Here is a 6,859-nt window from a genome sequence, read left to right as displayed (position 1 = left end):
GTTGTTTTCTAATGTTTTCTGCATATTCCCAGTGGCATCATAAGCAACTTGTAAAAGACAGCTGCTTGGTATCTTTATAGAATATTTAGAAACACATATACAATAACAAGAGAATTCTTAGGTAAACTTTTACATATTTATTAGATATTTTATATCAATAATCAGCCAATGATAATAACGAAGACTATGTAGTTACAAGGAAAGATGTTCTTATTAAAAGAGGAAAAATCAGAATTAAAATCAAATATATGCTTTTTTGTCAACTATCAAAACTTTAATGTATACTGTAATTTCAACTATCAAACAAAAGAAACTAATGATATACAGACATGTTAATATCTGTGTCAGGTTAGGGTGATGTGATTATGGACCTTTTTTTCTCTTTTTTCCTAATTGTATATAAAATGGTTACATTGTTTTTGGAAGTTTAAAAATAATTGATCATTTACTCTAGTTAACGTATATCTCAGCATAGACTAGAGACTGATGAAGGGATCATTTAAAACAGAAGGTTACTAGGTAAACTGAGAATGAGGTACATCTAATTATTTTTTTATTTCTTTTAGATGAGGCAACTTTTGGTTGACCTCACAGATTGCAAGGACCTTGTCAGTTTACAATCCCTTATTTTTTTATTTTTTATGCCTACAGCACCTGGTCTTCATAGGTGGTCTCCCATCCAAGTACTAACCAGGTCCGACCCTGCTTAGCTTCCAAGATCAGACGGGATCAGGCGTGTGTGTTCAGGGTGGCATGGCTGTAGACTAGATGCATCTAATTTTGAATGGCATTTATTCTATGAGGATTTTAGAAGATTTTCCTGGCACATTAGGTTAAAGGGGAAGTATGAAGAGACTTTTCATGTTTTTGTTTTTATTTTATTTTGTATTTCTGCTTATTTTATTTTACTTATTTTGACCCTGGATTGTGAAATTAGTTCAACCTATTCCAAGATAACTATGATGTATGAAAAAAAGAAAACAGTTTCAAGAAGTTACAACTGCAATTTCAACATCCTTACAAGGGCTGTCATTGTTCTTTCTGTGTTGGTTGACTAAATTCTAACTCATTTACATCTGGCCTTGGAACACCTCTTCTCAGAAATCAGTGACTCAAGCCTTGGGTGGAGCAACCACTCTTGTACCGGACTTATCCTTTTTCTGAGTAACAGAGGAAACACCAATAGATCACCAATAGATTAATCTAAGTCATCAATTGTTTTCAAAATATAGATGGAATCTTCAATGTGAATCATTAATGCTAAGATAAAATAATGCATAAAGAGTGAAATTGTTTTCACTTATTAGGAAATTTAATTGCTACCAAAACCAAGGGGACTTATGGCTTTGATTAAATTTAGTTTTAAATCCCAGCTTTAGAAATCATATATATAGCCCACAGAGATGCAGCCATTCCTCTAGATAAAGAGCAACCTCTGAGGCAGCAGAAGACAGTAGCCGGGACCTGACTAACGGCCACACAATCAGGACTGTAGGCAGGCTAAAGAGAGCATCCTGACCTAAGTTATGTTTCAGCTCCTGACCCCTGGCTGCTTTCCCATGAAACCAGACAGAGGGACACCGGAAAAGACCTCAGAACTGTCCTCAAAACCTGAAGAAATGATTTTGTACCCTTATCTTGCCTCTGACAAATCAGCTCCCAGCAAGACCCCAAACCCGAACCCCTAATCTGTGAGTGTCTTGTGATTTTGCCCTAACGTAATCTACAACCTGCATACCATCGGAGAGTTTGGGTTTTTGAGCGTTAGCTTCCTGTCCTCCCGTATGGCGTCATTCATCAATAAAATAGCCAATATTTCTCCACTGCAATTCCCAGGGTTCAGTGTTTGGCTCTGCTAGCTCCGGGTGGACGAACTCTTTCTGTTCAATAATGCTACTCCGCTTCCTGATAGCTGAGTGACTGATGACTTAATTTCTGAAACTTAGTTTTTATGTCCCTTCTCCACTATGGGTCGATTCCAACTATGGCAACATTTTCTCAAAAGCTAAAAATACTTCACACATGTAATTAAAATGGACTCTGGGTGGCGAGCCTTTGAAGTGAAGGTGAAAAATGAAAGAGAAAAGTGAGAGGAAGGTGATGCCAAAATAATTAGATGGCGATCTTTCCTTTTCTTTTTAACATTTGCTAGTTAAACATTACTATTGATCTTCTCTGTCTTCACATGATGTAATCTCTAAAAAAATAGTAAAATCAACTTGATTGTATCTATAGTCCAAAGATTAAAAATTAATTAACTGTTCAAGTACATGATGTACCAAGTAGAACTATAATATTCTATTCCAAAATAAGATGATTTCAACACCTGTCCTCTAAGAGCTTGTGAACTAATCAGAAACATAAGACAAAGTAGATGAGATGATAAATAGCGATATAAGACTTTCATAGAAATTAAATATACATATCTATAAAATAGTCTATACATCATACATTATTCACTATCAAATATTTTATATATATTTATGTGTTCTACAGAAATATGTAAAGCAGTGGGCAAAGATATAAGGGGAAAAATGGATGTGAAAGCAGAAAGACTAGAAATATAGGAAGCCCAGACTCTTGATTCTATTCTAGTGGTGGATAAATGCTGGGAGCAACTTTTTCAGCTGGACTTCACAAACTGCTGCTAATGGTATAACTTTTAGTAGCTTACTACAAAATGACTACCAAGTGCTAGGCACTTTGCTAACCACTGCAGCATACCAACTCACTTAAGGTGGGTACTTGTCTTATCTCTATATTATAGGTAAACACCTTAAAACTTGAGTAACACAAAAGAGAAGGTTGGAATGGATATGTCAATTCCGAAGTTCCTGACTCCAGAATCCATGCTCCTAAACTCTACATAGCTCTCACCTCTCAGGTTAAAAACATTTCCCCAAAAGTCAAATATATAAGTTTTATAAAAGATCACATATCTATTTCACATGCAGAAGCTAGATTTCGATAATAGCGATGAAATAGCATCGTGCCTTGATTTTTTTATATCTAGAACAAGTTTGACCTTAGTACAGGGATATTGTCATGTCTTTGTACCTCTGTTCTCCGTTGGCCTGAAAAGGTGACTTGTGCCCCAGTAAGTTTTTGTCAAATAAATAATTGGTTTCACATCTGTCTTTGCTTTTGTTTTCATTTGTCATATTTTTATTTTAGGATACGATGATATTTTAACATTATCAAGCATTGGTAAATTTTCACTTTCCTGTGAAATACTCAATGTTGTTATTTGGAGATGAAAATAAAGAAAAGAGATTGTTTTAATGTTTTTCTAACATAGAGTCAGGGACACTGGTTTGGGTTTAGGACACTGAGTTGAAATTCCAGTTCTTACAGTTGTTACCAGTTGAACCTCATACAAAGCATTTGGTGCTCTTTGAGCTTGGGTTTTCTCATCTATACATGGTAGAAAACTTATAACTTAGACTTTCTTTTAAAGTCTCGATGACCATGTAATTCCCTACATCCTGTCTGGCATACTGCATGTATACAATGTTGAACAGTTAATTTGTCTTTCTCACTCTCTCGTTCTATCTCAAATAAATTTTAGGTAATCAAGAGAAAAATTATTCTTATTTTTAAAAACCGTTGGATTTCATAAATGAGAATACGATCTACATAACAATTCATCACAGTGTTAAATAATTTACTTTTACTCTGTAAAAGTTGAGTTTTATTCTTCTATTAGGCTATAATTTGTCAGTAAAATGAAGTTTCCTTTTCCTCATAATAACATATTTAATCCTTTTAGTATAATATGCTACATTGAGGTTCATAAAACTTTGAGCTTTAAAATGATTAATACACCTACTAAAATGACCTCTTGCACATGTCCTTGCCAAAAAAATTGATTAAATCTACATTTTACAGTTTTATAACCCTTGAATATAATAGAAATCATAAAATGAAATACAAAGAAAACTCAGTTCTGATTTTATTTTTTATTTATTTATATTCTAACTATTAGACAATTTCCTGAAGTTAAAAAAAGTGATAGATACTTAGATTTTTTTAAGTGTTAAAAATTATCTGCTTCAATTATAAATTGGTAAGGCCAAATTTAAAAATAAGTACAGCACTCAAAAATATTCTTTTTCCAGCCCCTTCTCTCTGTCATAACACAGGAATTCTGGCTTCCATTTATCCAATCCTCATGGCAATTATGAGTTGTCAGCATGTTAAACTATTAAACTGAAACAAAAATTGTCTATTTTTTAAAAAACTAATATTCTGTCTAAATTACTTTAGAGCTTCAAATTCAACATTTGATAGAAACTTCTCAGTCATTCAATACTTAGTTTCCTGAGCAATTATTCTTCTATTGAGAAGATTAATTGGTCTCAGAAGCTGATTTTGTTCCCTTCTTTGCATTGGCTGCTAGAAAACTCATTTGTGTGACAAATGTAGGCTCTGAAATATACATTTTATTTATCAACTTCACACTAGGCTTTGTGTTATTTTCTCTATATTTATGTTCCTATTATTCTACTTTGCTTACTCATTTTACTTTGTAGATTTTATTTTATTACACTCTATATTTATAAGTCACAATAAGTTACTTTATTTTTAAACATTTGGATGTGAATAAACTTAGAAGTAAGTCAATCTTACTAAACTCCATACTCCTCCCGCATATTCTCCAGATGAATTGGTGACGGCAAAGTCACTTGGCCTTTCCTTTCTCATTCTCGCAATCTATGGTTTATACAATCTTGGAATTTTTAACTCCATCATCGCTCCACATGCTCTGTTCTTCCTTTTAATGATGCTTTATTGTGTTAGTCTAGAAATCAAATAGTTTGCCACATGGTCTTTCAACTATTGTCTCGTTTCTTCAAACCATCTTTTAAATTCTTGCCAAAATGGCCTTTCAAAAATGCAAGTCTGACTCTACATTGTACAGTTAAAAGCATAAAAAAGTGATATTGTCACAAATGCTGTGTATTCCTTAGCTCCTACTTGTGTTGATTTTATCACTCTTGTGAGTTTATCATTCACATGTTCTCTTACAAATAGGTGTTTGCTAAGAACGATGGTTAGGCATGCTGTTGTGAAAGATGAAATGCGCTGGACAGTTAAGGAGATTATTTTATTCAGGCTACTGCAATAGAGAAAACATTCATTAATAAAGAAAGTCTCAAAGGAAAGGGGGCTGGTGTTTTTTAGAGGCAGATGGACAAAGGACTCCTTCATGAATCTTAAGGACATCTTGTAGAAGGATGGAGATAAGTCTTCTCTAAATTACTGAGGGTGGGTGGAGGTGGGAAAATGCTAGGCCAAAGTGTCTATGGCCGGAGGCCATTTCAGAGAACACAAAAGGGTGGGGAGGTAGCTTAACCTTTACTATTTTCCAGGAACACAGGGTTCAGGTAAAGTTTAACATTGTCACTATTCACCTATTCAACAAAATGATAGGTCCTCACATTTATATTAAAATTGTTCATGTAAATGAAAGTAGAAAAAAATACCAATTCTTTGAATATACTCGTTATTTCCTTTATATGCCCTTATATATATGAAATCACTTTCAGAATGATGGGAAGACTGGGGCGAAACTGCATTATTCAATAGACAACCTCTCCATCTCAACCCCCAATGATGTTGATGCAGGTGGTTAGCAGGGCACATTTTGAGAACCCCTGGACTGTGATATCGTTCATGTTAACCTGTGGATATAATTGGAATTTTTCCTTGTACCCCTCACTTAACGACCAAGAGCACTGCTAATCCCTCAAGTCAGGCAAGGAGATTGTCTCCCCCACTGCTGACATAGTCATTGTTTCAGATCTTCCAACTGATAAGGATGAGGAGTCGTTTCATAAGCCTCTATTTTCCAAGAGTAACTTAAGCTCTAATTTCATAGACATTAAATCACACTGAATTTCTCCCTCTTAAAGACACGTTGGTAGCGCAGTAGCAGCTCACTAGAGAGCAGACTCGCCTCAGCTGTTCCCGCCTCAGCCAGGTGGTCAAAGGAAAAATAATTTGCTTACCTGTGAAAACAGGTTACCTATAAATCAAAAGGGGTCAAGTTATGTCCACCAGATGGAGGTTTTAAAATCTTAATGTGTAAGTTAAGATATAATGGATTACTGGAGGTGAAATTTTAGTAAGGTTGAATCATTTTGTTGCCTTCTGGGATCTAGGGGGAGCAAAAGGTTACTGTTACAGTGAACAAGAATAAAGTCAGATTTTCATCTTCGGTGACCTAATTACAAAGGATGTGATTTTGACCCATTAATTTTCAGAATCCTATCTAATTATCTATTGGTATGTCTTACTCAGGCTCAAAAACACATGGGCAAATGGGTTTCTCTGCTAAGTGTATAGCTTCTTTTGCACGAGTACTGGAATTTGGCATAATTTTACCCATAAACTTACTCTGAGTTAAGGGTGGAGGTAGGGTATCTAAAGAGCCAATATCAATCTCTCTTTTTCTCTTTCTCTGTCTCTCTTCCTCCCTCCCTCCTGCTCTCCTTCTTTTTCTCCCTTTTTCTCTCACTCCCTTTCTTTCTCTTTTTTGGTCTGCCACTTCTTTAGCCCCAGGAATGTAAAATGAACAGTATTACAGAGAGCAAGAAGAATCCGAGTCAGTCAATTGTCTGTTTTTGAGACAGAAAGTTGAAATGTTGCTTAACCTAAAGCTTTGGTGTCAACTGTGGAATTCATTTATCCATGTTTCTTCACTGGAGTTAGCTGTATGAACACATTTGGCATTGAATGATTTTTTGTTTTTTTTATTGTGAAAGGGACAGTCACAAGCAAAGCTGAAGTAATCTATGAGTGACAGAGATTATCAAGATATCAAGAATGCTTATATGTTCTTATGTATAAATATGGT

General features: G+C 34.8%; 1 pseudogene; it reads right to left on the bottom strand.

Moving 5' to 3' along the window:
* Positions 1 to 642: 642 nt before the first annotated feature.
* Positions 643 to 765, bottom strand: LOC111742387 (annotated as a pseudogene).
* Positions 766 to 6,859: the final 6,094 nt, after the last annotated feature.

The sequence above is a fragment of the Pteropus vampyrus genome, unplaced genomic scaffold (genome assembly GCF_000151845.1).
Source record: "Pteropus vampyrus isolate Shadow unplaced genomic scaffold, Pvam_2.0 Scaffold92, whole genome shotgun sequence".
In the NCBI taxonomy this organism is placed as follows: Eukaryota; Metazoa; Chordata; class Mammalia; order Chiroptera; family Pteropodidae; genus Pteropus; species Pteropus vampyrus.
This window is presented reverse-complemented; position numbering and strand designations above follow the sequence as displayed.